At 46.8% G+C, this 14,400-nt stretch overlaps 1 protein-coding gene across 5 annotated transcripts in view; it reads left to right on the top strand.

Moving 5' to 3' along the window:
• Positions 1–14,400, top strand: part of LOC105711648 (uncharacterized protein KIAA0040) — a 36,174-nt gene that overhangs the window by 17,027 nt on the left and 4,747 nt on the right. For 2 of the 5 annotated variants that reach the window (XM_064370759.1, XM_064370758.1), the window contains 2 exons: positions 2,058–2,164; positions 9,476–9,647. The gene's annotated coding sequence lies outside the window, so the exon portion shown is untranslated. Of the gene's footprint in view, positions 1–1,370; positions 2,165–9,475; positions 9,648–14,400 lie in introns of those variants that run through there. The other 3 variants (XM_064370761.1, XM_064370762.1, XM_064370760.1) reach the window with 2 other exon arrangements.

The raw sequence follows: 14,400 nt of genomic DNA, 5'->3' as shown, positions 1-14,400 counted from the left end.
CCATATCTGTATCACTTTTAAGTTGCCTAATTGTGCATTTTTGCCACTCCATTAGTTTTCAGCTATTACCACCACTGAGAAAAATAAATATGTCAGTCATTCTGTTATTGCCACAAAGTTTGCAGAACTCTTAAATTCCTGTCTCTAGTATTAAAGAGAGTTATGCAACTTTTAATTACCACCTGTGTGGGAGACCCTGAATGACACAAGTGTTTGGTTGTTCTCATGCTTTTTCAAAAAACAGTTTTTCCCTCCAAGAGGATATGACGTTTGAACACTTAAGCATCAGTGATTGGAGTCGGCCAGAGCAGAGGTTTCCCTTTATTTGTGGAACAGAAAAGGCAACACCCAGCTCAACCGCTCCTAACTCACAGATGACCTCAGAGCCTTGGCTTCTGGCTCTCCAAAAATAAAACTTCACCTAGACACTTTACCACACCCACAAACACTGGCTCCAAAATCCTCACCAAACAATTTTGAAAAGTGAAAAGGAGAACTGTATAACCAAGATATTTCGCTGTAACCATGGCTACAGGTTTTATTAGCACTAATACCAGGATGTGGTCAGATCATGTGTATGTATGTACAGATGACAAAGAGAATGTGAGTGTTATGAGTTCCCCTATGAATTCTCTACATTGGAAATGTAGCTCCTAATAACTACGATTCATAAAAGACTCGGAGAAAAGCGGGGAATTGGAGGGTGGAGGACTGCATCAGTAAGAGAAGCTCAGTGTTCTACTTGGAGCTTTAATTCGGCCTTTTAATATAATCCCCTAAAACACCACTACCTTGCATTGAGATCGCAATTTTCCTTTCACGTGTCTTGTCTGTTCTTCACAGTAATCTTGAGAGATATCCAGGATGGGTAATCACCTCATTTCTCAGATAAGGAAAGGGCTCAGAAAGCTTACTGATTTTGCCCAAGGTCAGAGGCCTAGAGGACAACCGAATTGGGACTAGGAGAGGATCCTCTGACTCCTCGCTTAATATTCTTCGCATTGCACCCTTGGGTCAGCTGTTTGTATTGTGCCTGGGGGCATTTTGAGATGCATTAATTCCTCTTGCAAACATCTCTCATCCTTATCACTTGTCTGACTAACCACAGATCACGATCAGTCCCTCAAACTGTAGGTTACAGCTGCTATGTGAGGCTTGCCTTTTGTCCTAATTTATATTTTTTAAGCCCCCTGCATGGCTCTCCTCTACAAAGATGACAGCACAGAGAACATGTACCCTACTCCTGAGAGAGTTTATAATCCAGGGAAGGCGAGCTTAAAATGCTCGTAGGGACCAGGTGAGTGAATAGGATGGGGTGAAGCAGGCAGGATGGGGACTGGGGTGTGGGGTGGGGGAATGGAAAGAACACAGGCCCTTTTAAAGCTCCAGCAGATTGTGGCCATGTGAGAGGTTAGTGTGGCCGAATCTTAGGACTAGCTGAAGATTGAGAATTTGATACGAAACCGAAGGAAGCAGAAAAATAATACGAAGTAAAAGTGCCTGTGGGTTGGATATAGCTCCCTGCTAGTAAGTGCCGTACCTACTCAGTGGTGTTTCATGCCTTAGGGCCCAGCGTATTTGGGGTTATGTGTGTTATACATATGAGGTTGTATTACACTTCTCTTCAACATGTTTGGTCCTATTAAAACATGAGCTCCTTGAGGTCACAGAAAGCATATGAATCAAGAGTGCACCCACAGGGTGTGACGCACGTGGCAGGCTTTTACATGTTGATGGATTAATAATTGAGTGAACACCCCATCATCTTTGAAGATCCAGAAATTGAAGTCCTCAGCATTCTGAGAATGGTGGTTACAGCAGGATCTTTGGACTCAGAGAGGACTAGAGTCAAATCTCTTTCTGCACTTGAGTAGCTCCATGTCTTTGGGCAAATCACTTAGTCTCTCATAGCCTCAGTTTCCTTATCTGTAGAATGGGCATAGAAAAAGCCTACCCTTTGAATTGCTGAATGAGACCATGTCTGTAAACCCTTGATTCCACACACAGAGTTGCACATTTAGTAAGAACTCAGCAAATGTAGCTTTTTTATTCAACAGATCATTCCCATTCTGTGAAAGGTGATGAGACTGTTGCCAACCCTCTGTTTTGAGGTTTTGGCCTCTTGAAGTATCTAAGTCAAAAGAGGACTGTCAAAAGAAAACAGGTGAGTATTCTAGCTGAAATGGAGAGAAGAAAATTGATAGTGATGGACAGTACAAGGCTCCCCTAAGAAACTGGAGGTCAGGAGGGCTGAAAGAGGGAGAAGCAGCTGGGAGTGAATGGAAATAAAGTTCGCAGGAAAGCAGGGGAAAGGCAAAGGTGGCTGCCCTGATTGCCTAGGAGTTGCTTATCTCACTCTCTACGCCAATTCAGTGAAAAGCTGACCAAACTCTAAATAGAGCAATATAATTCTCTCACAAATGGATGTTTTCACCTTTCACGTAACGTGAATAGTATAATAAATATAGTGCTTCACAGTTGTCAAGGGAATTTTAAGGCACCCACTGTGTGACATATATTTACACAACATGCTTCACACACATTATCTCATTTATTCTGCCCAGCAATGTATTAATTCATTTATCCACGCAGCAAGTACTTACTGCCAGCCCACTTTCTACCAGGCCCTGGGCCAGATACTGAAAGTAAAATGATATAACAGTGAATAAAGTACCTAACCCTCTGAGAAATATGCTAATATCTTTGTTTAGAGAAGAATAAACTGAAAAAGCACTTAAGTGAATGTTTCCCAGACCCCACACCATGTTAGTGGTAGAGGCAGATTTTTTTGTTTTTAAATTTATTTTGGAGACAAAGTCTCACTCTGTCAACCAGGCTGGAGTGCAGTGATGCAATCACTGTATCCCCCAACTGCTGGGCTCAAGCAATCCTCCTGCCTTAGCCTCCTGGAACTACATGCATGTGCTATCACACTGGTTATTTTTTTAATTTTTATTTTTGTGGAGATAGGATCTTGCTATGTTGCCCATGCCGGCAAAATTCTTGACTACAAGTTGTCTGGCATATAAGAAGAAAAATTAGGAAATTTCCTTGATCTTGAGGAGATAAATATGAGGAGGTTGACTTGCTAACAGATTGGAGATATTGTATTCACTCACATTTAGTACAGTTGGAATTTTCAGAGAATCAGACATAATTTCTCATGATTAATCCTAAGGGTAATATGAAAGAACTAACTATTCTTAGAGTGGATAGCCTGGACCCTTTGGAGACAAGGTAATTAAAGATGAGAAGAGAGAAAAGGAAGGAAAGAGGGAAGGGAAAAGAGTAAAGAAGAATAAAGGAGCTCGAGATTCCAGACCGTCCATAAGAGAAAATCAAAGAAAGTCCACATGAAGCCTTTTTGAAATTCTTTTCATTGCTCTTAAATTATGCTCTAATTATTTCCCTGGTATCATCCTTGAGACAAGCGAGGATGTCTTTTACCTTCCCCGTATTTCCTAGCATGTCTTAATTAATACTTGATTGACTGAAAGATTGACTCATTTGAACCCAAAGTGAAATGGAACTTTTTAATTTTCTTTTCTGCAGAACCTGAAATAGAGTATATAGTAATTAGGAAAGAATCCCTTGTTATCACAAAGTCCCAACTACAATGGGCTCTTTGTAACTGAGCAAAAAGTAGGTAGGTGATTATTTAGGAGCTGATAAAACACTCACCCCTGCCCTAACTTTCTCCTGCCTTCAGTAATAGATTTTCTTCATCATTATTTCTTCCTCCAGTGAGTTTTTATGGCTGGAAGATCTGGCTGAACAATGCAATCTACGGGTGGGTAATTATCATCAAAGTCCAGCCACGGTGACTGATGGTCACTTCTCTATGCCCTTTGGTGCTTCTGCGTTCTCCCCAGTGACCTAGTTTGGCTGATGAATGATTATTTAGGATCTCAGGTTTTTTTTTTTTTGGAACCCTTTAATTAAGTTCATTCATTCATTCAGCGGCATGCCAGAACCTGGGCATCCAAACAGAATTTGACAGGCAGGGCCCTGGTCTCATGGAGCTTATATTCCAGTGGAGGAAGACAGGCAGTAAACGTGGAAACCACGTGACAGCAGCATTCTAAGTGACCGAGAAATTTCAAAGTGAGGAGTATCACCAAGGCAGTAGGGCAGGATAGTGGGGTAGGGGTTGGCTGGGGGTTGGGCTACATTGCATTACCATATTCCATTAGAAAAGGCCTCCTGGATGAGGTAACATGGGAGGAAATTTGTATGAAAGTGTATTTGAGCTGATGCAAATGTTGTGAAGCAGTCACACCATGATCTGAGGAAAACCATACCAGGCAGAGGGACAAATATGGTCCTGAGCGAGTGGACAGTCCAGGAGTGGGTGTGTCCAGGCCACAGTGAATGGGAGAGAAGAGAGCACCAGGGGAGGTCCAGAAGGAGGCAGGGGCCAGACGATGGCAGGGCCTGGGGATATGAGAAGGAGTTTAGATATCATACTTCTAGTGACGGGAAGCCATGAGGCATGAGCAGAGCTAGCAGGTGACATGATCTGGCTCTGCTGGGGAGAACAGGCCGCAGTGAGGGAGAAGCAGAACCAAAGAGATTGGTTAGGAAGCTGCTGTGGTAACCCAGGTGAGAGACAGCGAGGGCCTGGCCATGGAAACGGTAGGAAGTGGATGGAGTCAGGGCATGTTTTAGAGAGAGAGCAGATAGGACCAGCTGATGAGGTAGGGATGGGGAGGTAAAGCCCAGGAGGGAAGCTTAGTCCAAGTGTTAAAAGAATACATTCATTTCTTCCATATTTATTAGCACCTATTATGTGATAAACAGCTAGGGTGGTGAGGGTGGTGGAGGAAGGTGAGGCTGGGGTAATAGGAGGGTGAGATTGCCAGTGAGGAGTCCTCCTTGCTAAGGAGGTGTGATCATCATACAAGTGGTGAGCAGCCAAGCGAGGGTGGGTTACGCTGGGAGGAGTGCAAGGGCTATGCAGGGAGGAGTGCGAGGGCTACGCGGGGAGGGGAGTGCGAGGGCTACGCGGGGAGGGGAGTGCGAGGGCTACGCGGGGAGGGGAGTGCTAGGGCTACGCGGGGAGGAGTGCGAGGGCTAAGCGGGGAGGAGTGCGAGGGCTACGCGGGGAGGGGAGTGCGAGGGCTACGCGGGGAGGGGAGTGCGAGGGCTACGCGGGGAGGGGAGTGCGAGGGCTACGCGGGGAGGGGAGTGCGAGGGCTACGCGGGGAGGAGTGCGAGGGCTACGCGGGGAGGGGTGCGAGGGCTACGCGGGGGGAGGGGTGCGAGGGCTACGCGGGGAGGAGTGCGAGGGCTACGCGGGGAGGGGAGTGCGAGGGCTACGCGGGGAGGGGAGTGCGAGGGCTACGCGGGGAGGGGAGTGCGAGGGCTACGCGGGGAGGGGAGTGCGAGGGCTACGCGGGGAGGGGAGTGCGAGGGCTACGCGGGGAGGGGAGTGCGAGGGCTACGCGGGGAGGGGAGTGCGAGGGCTACGCGGGGAGGAGTGCGAGGGCTACGCGGGGGGAGGAGTGCGAGGGCTACGCGGGGAGGAGTGCGAGGGCTACGCGGGGGGAGGAGTGCGAGGGCTACGCAGGGAGGAGTGCGAGGGCTACGCGGGGGGAGGAGTGCGAGGGCTACGCAGGGAGGAGTGCGAGGGCTACGCGGGGGGAGGAGTGCGAGGGCTACGCGGGGAGGGGAGTGCGAGGGCTACGCGGGGAGAGGAGTGCGAGGGCTACGCAGGGAGGAGTGCGAGGGCTACGCGGGGAGAGGAGTGCGAGGGCTACGCAGGGAGTGCAAGGCACATTCGGATTTTAGAAAGACAAATTGAAAGAAGGAAAAACCAAAAAAAAAAAAAAAAAAAAAAAAGAGAGAAGGAAAAACCAGAGGCCATTTGAAGGCCTGGACAAATGAGGTAACAATGGGGATGAGGGGAAGGCACCTTTCTGTGCCTTTCCATACCCACAGGGCCCAGGCCCCCCTCGCTTAAGCCCTGCTTTGCTTCCGATGCTCACCACAGTCCAGACGCACCGGCTGCCCTCTCTCATGGATGTGCCATGCTCTTTCCCACTTAACAGCCTTCGCCCTTAATGTTCCTGCTACCTGAGGTCCTGCCTTTAGCGCTGTGCATACCTGGTCCTCGTCACCAAACGATCTCAGTTCAGAGTCACCTCTGCAGAGACCACTCCAATTATTTCCTTTATAGCACTAACATGTATATTTTCTACCTGGAGAAGAGAGATAATAACAAGTGCACAAACAGAACGTCTGTCTTATGCACGACTGTACCCACAGTGCCAGGGCCGAAACTGACACATCCTGGGAGCTCATTAAATACGCTGGGGGAAGGAAGAAGGGAAAGTTGGAAAAGACAAAAGGGCAGCTTGGTGTGGGGGGTAAGGAAGGAGACCCCTGTGTCCTACTCCACACAATCTTGGGAGATCCCTGCAGAGAGGGGGAGGAACTGTATCCAAACCCTTAGAATTCAGCTCCTGAGTGATGCTTATCCATATTTTAATTCTGAAATGGTCTCTTTGAAAGAGAATGATGAAGGAACTAATTTAGTCTACCACAGGAAAACTAGAGAAAATGGAAAATGCCTTGTAAAGGAGACCTGCGTAATCAAAGTCACGACTCCAGAACCATCTCACATTTGAAAAAGACAAACAAAACCAGCATTAGCTAAAGAGTCAAGGGATGTTGACTTTGGCCAGCCTATTTGTTTGGGATCAAACAATCAGGACTAACTTTTATTGCCAGGCGAGACTCTGAGGCACTCCACTTCTGCTGACTCATTTCATTCTCACAACATCCTATTATTATCAATGCCATTCTACAAATGAGAAAACCAAGCCCCAGAGAGAGAGGTTGACCTGCCCAATATGATACAGCTAGTGAGTGGCAGAGCCAGAATTCGGACCCAGGATATTTGGTCCCAGAAACACTGCTCAAAAGCACTAAAGTAAACCCCTCTTGGGCCAAAGCCGTCCTATAGGAGAGTTGTCGAACACACTGCACATTTGTTATAAGTAAATCATTCTAGGGATAAGGCAATAGTAATTCATAATCATTATCAACATTAGCTTTTTTGTCACTTGTATTAGGCAGGATAGGCTAACTACTGTAGCAGAAAATCCCCAAATCTCAGTGGCTTCGCCCAGCAAAAGTTTATTCTAACTCATTTCACTGTTCATTGTGGTCAGCGGGGTGCTGTGCTCCATGCAGTCATTCAGGAACACCTTCCATCTCTGCCGTCCCCAGGGCTCTGAGTCCCCCAGATGCTCTGCATCTGGCCAGCCAATGAGCAAGCAGAGAGAGAACAGGGAGAACCCAGGAGATTTCAGGAGCCACGTTCCCTTGGCCGGAACTCAGTCACATGGCCCCACAGAGACGTAAGGGACTGAAGTGTGGTCTCATTTGTGCTCAGAAAGAGAGGGTGGTGGGCATCTTGCAAAGCACTGTGTCAATGCTTAGTTTTAAGGAGTTTTGTAGGAAAGACCTGGCAGGAAGGTAATCTGGCCTCAGAAGACATTGGTCTGTCCCTGTCTCTACTAGTCACTAGCTGGCTGATCTCCCACACGTATAGCCTCTTCAGTCCCAGATTTCCCATCAATAAAGTAAGGTAATCAACCAGATGGCCCATTTCAGTATTCTTCTAATCCCAGAATGTTTACATGATAAAACATCGTTTTATTATCTTTAATAACCTTGGTGCCTTAATCATTTTTCTATTGATGCTCTATTTGAGCTTTTGTTCAAAATTGCAACCATGATTATAACATCAATTCTGAGGGAAACTACTATCTATTTTCCTTGAATACTCAATATCTAGCTACACATCATATATACTCTGGGGGGAAAAGAGCTTCCGACTTTGTATTAGGACTAGTTATTTGAAGCAATTCATTAAATTGGGAAAAATGTAGATACCTATTTCAAAATGCCTAGAGCTGGGTCTAAGTTACAATAAATGTAATGTTCTACAAGCAGATCATTTGCTGTGATCAGACCATTTTTATACAAAACAGTACTTACATCTGTTAGAGGGCACCTGAGCATGCCAGGTTAGCAAGGTGAGAACCGTCAAGAAAATATATATCTGGAACAGCCAAGTTAATAACTACTGACTGAGGTTCCACTCTGTACCCTCACAGCCAGAGAGCCTTGGTTTCTGAAGTGTGTGACATTATCGTAACCACAGGGATTTTGCAAGGCAGTGTGGTTTGAGAGCTCGGGCAAGGTTTGGACAGGCAGGGTGGAGAGGGCGGGGGCTGAATAAGATGTTTTAAACCCTCAGGAGAGATGGTGGGGAGCCAGGTAGAGACTGATGGTTTTCTTGTTTTGGAAAAAAAAAAAGAATATACATATACATTCCAGATTCAGAGACCTCATAGGAGACTAGTGTTAGAAGAAGGAAAGTTGGGCACACCCAGGTACACTTTCTCTCGTGTCCCTCTGCCTGAGAGTTCTCCCACCCACGTCACCTGGAAAACACCTCAGCCACACCCCGATCCCGCCCTTTCCAGCCATCATCACTCTCAGCCCAGCTGCCACTTTCCTTGGACAACTGTGATCACCTCCTCCCTCTACACCCTCTCCCATCTGTCCTCTCACACCTCAGTGAGAGTGTTCTTTCTGAAACACACATTAATTATGTCCCCTCCTTGCTTAAAACCCCATGGCTCTCACAGCACACTCTAGCCCTCCACGTGGCTTACAAGGTCCCGTGGTGTGGGGCTGCCATTCACGGGCCCCACCATCCACCCTCACCCCCACCACTGCTCCTGTCAGCTACACTGTCCTTTCGGGTCCTTTTCAGGGACAGCAATGGGTCTAATTTGTTCACCTAATAAAAAGCACAATACATGTATTATTTGCCTATGTTTCCAGACTTCAGGGGGACACTTTACGGTGTATTAACGATTGAACTCATTTCTTTAAATTGAGAGAACTTCATCTGAAAAGGTACTGGCAGGTTGTAGAAAAGCCTATCAAGCATATTACTTGGAAATGCTTTTAAATAAGTTTGTGTTTCAAGACTTTTCAGACACCCTACACTGTGTGTTTGCTGTTTTTGTCATTCAGATCTTAGCTCAGTCTTCCCTCGTCAGAGCCTTCCTGACCTCCCTGTTACCCACTTCGTAGCGTCATGGGGTCTTGTTCATGGCACTCACCATAATTTCACTTTCACACCTGTCTGTGTCATTCCTCAATGAATGCTTGCTTCAGTTCCCACACTAGACTTGGAGCATGGAAAGGACAGGAATCTGATTTGCTTGTCCTGGATACACAGTTCCCAGCAGAAGTAGGTGCTCAGTAATTAGTCACTGCACGATGCCTGCTCAGACACCCATCCTGACAGTCGTTTCATCACCTTCCCTCAATCCTCTCCAGGCAGGACTAATGGCTGCTTCTGCCGTGCTGCTCCCACATCCCCCTACACAGAAACTGACCACAGAACTCATCACACTGTACTTCTATTTCTGTTTCTCCCCCTTGCTAGACTGGGCGGTTATCAGGATCTGAATGCACAGGGCCGGTGTTCAGCGAACGTTTACTACGTTGAACGTGACCTCCAGGAAAGCAGTTCTGGCCCAGATCCCCTGACTACACAGAGGAAGAATTAACGTGGAAGGAGGCTTTCCAAGCAGGCCATTGTGCTGCTGTGTGTGGAGGTAAACTTCTTCCCTCTTCTTCTCACCCATGAGTCATTCCCTCATTTAGCACATGGCTCCTGTGCTTAGATGAAGGTCGGCTGCTCAACTTCCTTATGCAATGGTTCCCAAGCCTGACAATTGTCCAGAAACACTTGGGTTGCTTGCTACAAACATAAATTCCTGGGCCCATCCTAGACCTGCTGAATTAGAGTCTCCAGGAACAGGATGCAGGAATCTGTATTTTTAACTCCTTAAATAACTCTTCTTAGCCAACAGTTCATCCTGCTGGTACCTGGGATCCTCGGGCAGAGGAGCTAAAGCAAGCACAGTGATCAGCGCAACTCAAGGCAGAAAGCTCAATGAAGCCATTTGAGCAAAGGCCCAAGGAGAGGTCTTTGCTCCCAACTATCAGTTATAAAATGGCCCCCCACACAAATCCAGGAGTCGGCAGCAGCAGCAGAGGGGCCTCTTAAGGTTCTCATAGAGAACCGAACCTTCCACCTTCCCCTACAAGAAGGCTGACGCTTTGTGCCATTTGGAGATCACGCTGGAGTTGGTCTCAGAGATTCTAATTGGGTGCCAATGTGATCCTTATTATTAACCTTTCCAGAAAGTATTTACTGTCTCACAGACGCTATTCTAGAGCTTTACATGTATTATCTTACCTAACAAACAGGAACAATAAGAAGCTGACACAGAATAGAATGTCCTGCTCCCTTCTTAGAGAGCACCGGAAGGAACAGCAGTGCCAAAGCCAGCCCTGGACACAGCCTGCAGTAGCTTTTGGCTCTCAGAGATTGAAGCAGATCTCCCTGTGAAATGACCCACCCCTGAAATACTTCCAAGGGTCCCAAAGCCTGGGAGGAGGGCTGGGGCCTGCAGATGGCTAGCTGCTCTCCTCCGCCTCACCTATGAACTCAGCAATCCTCCAGGCACCTTCAGATGTTCCCCAAGCGACCCCTCTCCATCCTATTTCTGGATGCTAGAGTCTAGAGTGACAGCCGCATACATACAGACCAACCATATCAGGGAGATTACTTCTGAAGACCTTTGCACTTGAATGCGGTGGGGGCCCATCGTTCTTTGGCAATAGGAATTGGCTTGGAGGTGAGGAAGGAGGAAGAAAAGCTCAGGGCTAGAATTAGTCCATTGTTATTTCAAGATAACTCACTATTTTATGGATTGTATTTGTACAAGTATTTTACAGTTTACAGAATGCATTAAATATATTGAGCCCTTTTGATCCCCACATCATTAGGAGGGAAGCTCATTAGCTTCATTTTGCAGCTGAGGTCTGGTAACTGGCCAAGGCCATGCAGGTTGACCCAGGGCTCAAAACCAGGCCTTCTGGCTCTGGGATCACTGTTTCCCATCGACACCTCACACATGGGTGGATAGAAGCTTGTGGCAGAAAAAGTGAATGAATGATTCTCTCTCCCTAGCTAGATACTACAGAGGCTATAGAGGTAAATAATATTTGGTTTCAAAGAAATTGAAAGTAACTCTTCCCCTCTTCTCTCTCCTCTCGCCCACCAACACAATGTAGCAGATGAGGCTGGTTGGCACCTCTTGTCGGTTTTACAAAAACAGATGAATGGCTTTTCAAATAGCATCAGTGATACTCAAAAGCCGACAAAAGGCTAGGTCTCCCAGAGCGTACTTCCAGGGGCCGAAGTGTGTCTTCTTTTGCATTCCATGGAAGTTCTAACTTTTAATTCATGCCGCTAAGGAGACATTTGATTGTTTTCTGGAAATGCTAATAATGCAAGACTCATAAATACTAATGAAACACTATAGATTAGCAGAGCTCAGCAAGTAACCTAGGGGGTGCCTATAAAAGAATTCTTAGATTAAAAAATATAAAGAATACTTTTTAATCGAATTTTCCCCAGACTGGGTCCCAAATGTTAATGAATACTCTTTCGCTGTATGGAGGGCAGCCTCAAGTAAGTCCCTTGAGGAATCCAAAAGTGAATTATTGACTTAGCTTTAGCTTGAAAAGAAATCTATTTATTCAAAGGCCATTTTAGGTGCCAAGGGATGGATGAGTTTAAGACAAAGGTTGGAAGGAGTGGGAGGGCCCAATACATTGAGATAAACATACAATTCAAATGCATGCTTCCGTCTCAGCCAACTAAGCAATCTAGGTTGGAATTTGCTTATTAGACTTGGCTTTTATGACCTGATCTTTCAATAGTAATAACTCCCCTGGAATGGACGAGGCTCAGAAACCGTATCTTTGTCATTCACTCTTGAATCCTCAACACCCAACAGTGTGCGAAACATATTAGGTGCTCAGTGAATGTTTGATAAACGGATAAAGAGATTTAAAGAGCTTTCTTAACACATTTGCCAGAGTTCTTCAGGTCTTGCTATCTTTTCCTGAAAGGCAGCTCTGATCACAACATTCTCCTGTTGTAAAGTCCCCAAATAAGCGCAAACCCTATGAGGGCCTCTCTACTGTAGCCACACCTCCCTCTCTTCTTCCACACTGAGCCCCAGACTCACCAGAAGACCTCCTGTTCTGCTCATGTTCTAGAAGTTTCTCTGCCTGGAATGTTTGAACATCCTTTTCACCTATATTTCTCTGTCAAATACTACGTATCATCTTGAAGGTCCTCCCCAAGTGGCTCCACCTTCATGAAAACTGCCCTGATGTTCTCCATGAGCTCGCCCTCCATCCTCACTGGCTGAACCCTGAGGGGCCCCTGATGCTTGTCTGCTCCCTGCAGGATCAACGTGATCCCTGGCACAGAATAGTTGGTGAACTATTGTGGTGACAGCATTGTCTAATGTGAATCAGGAAAGCTGTGAGTAGGATCAAATTAGAGAAAAGCACCCAAAGCCTTCCCAGAACAGAGCAGAAAGATTCCAGCAGACGGGGCCAAAAAGCCACCCAAGGCCAAGGTAAAAGTAAAGGTCATGGCAAAGGGAGAAGGAAGACCCAGAAGAGAGATGAGTGGCCTGAGGTGGAGTGTCACTGGGGCTTAGAAGCATGCCAAAGGCTGCTTTTCTCTACAGAGAGCCTGGCAGCTTGGTGGTGTGTGGGCAGATCCATGGCATGGGCTGTTCAGAGGGGCTTGGGCCGAGCCTTGGACGAGAGGACATGACTCTCATCCTCTCGTCAAAGTATCCAATGACTCAGGATACTTTTCTCTGTTGCATGTTGAGTTTAAGTTCGGGCAGCCATATGCTTTCTATAAACCTGCACTTGGGCAGGACATGGTTTTTATGTATCTTCATGCATTTGGGAAATATCTAACAATGAGAAATAAATCTCTTTGCAGTCTTTCCTACAATAGACTGGAATAAGCATTTAAGTCAATCTGGGGAATAGCCAAATATTGTTAAGAGTCTGTAAATCCTGGGCTGCTTGCCACAAACGGGTTAATTCCACACAAAGGAACAGGAGGCCACAGAGCAACACCTGTGAACAGCTCACTCCTTGGGGATCTGGAGCCAAACTCCCCAGACTGAGTGAGGCCGGCTCTGCCACCCACTCAGCGTGTGGCCTGTGCCTCCACCTCTTCAGCTGCAGGATGGCGGAATCACAGTACCTACTTCATGAGGGTGTCTCGAAGATTAATGAGTTAACAGAGTGCCTAGAACAGTGCCCGGTGCATCATTAGGGCTTACTAAAAGTTGGCTAAGATTATTATTGTCATCCTATAGCATTTTTCCAGGCTCTATGGACCAAATGGCTCAGTAGTAGGTGCCAATTTGTGCACTTGCAAAAACTTTGTAAATAACGCCACGAGAGGGTGGGATTACATGCCAGCAGACAAGGACTCAGGTCAGCTGGGGCTTAGATGGGCACATGGGCCCTGGGATCATGAGACATTGATAGAGCAAGCTCTCTAAGGAATTAGACCTCTGAGGACCATTGCTGGGGCATCATGTAGAAAGGGCCGCACATGTATGCACTGAAGCCTGAGCTGACCTTGAATTCCAGGCCTAGGTCCCCCAGTGTTCCCATCCCAGACACAGCGCCATCCTGTTGCTCACTCAAAAGATTAAATGCACATGAAAGTGATTAGAAAACTATCAAGTGAAATGCAAGTACAAAGTGACATCATCATTCTTAGTTCCTCTGCTTGCCTGGCAGCCTAGAGAGAGTGCTGAGCCCACTGTCCAGAGGTCTGGGTGGCCCTGTGTGGCCTGGATGGCTCTGTGTGGCCTCAGACACGTTACCTCACTGATCTGGACCTCAGATTCTTCATCCTTAAGTGAGAGAGTTGGTTGGGATGATCTCTATAGAGTGTCTGTCCTGAAAATCAACGGCTCCTTAATATTTGGGTCCTGGGCAATGTCTTGCACCAACAGGCCTCTTAAATTTCCTTGAATCATGCCTGTCCTTGAAGTCTTGTTTGCACACAAGAAACTATAATTCCAGAACTGAAGGCAGCCTCTAAGATCTTATACTTGAGAGCTGAGCTTTAAGTTACATGTAGAGGGGTGACCAGGGAAGGGGGACCGCTCTATATAAGCAACCAGGAGAATGGCCCTGGCTATATGCTGAGTTCAGGAGAGGAGCAAGGAGGCACCCAGGAACCTCACCCCGGTTTCTAAGCACCATCACTAAGCAGCCTGCAAGGACTCCTCTCCCACGGAGAAGAAAGAGAGCAGGAGACTGGAGTAGCTGGTCAAGGGATAGAAAACAGAGACAAGGGTAATGAGGGAGAGAAAGGTAGAAAGTGGAAAGCCAGCAAATGGTCACCCCTGGTTCTCCCAGCCTTGGGAGGAGAGGACTTCTCAGGCACAGGAATGGGAT

The sequence above is a fragment of the Aotus nancymaae genome, unplaced genomic scaffold, assembly GCF_030222135.1.
Source record: "Aotus nancymaae isolate 86718 unplaced genomic scaffold, 86718_ANA_hifiasm-v0.15.2.pri h1tg000108l, whole genome shotgun sequence".
NCBI lineage: Eukaryota > Metazoa > Chordata > Mammalia > Primates > Aotidae > Aotus > Aotus nancymaae.
This window is presented reverse-complemented; position numbering and strand designations above follow the sequence as displayed.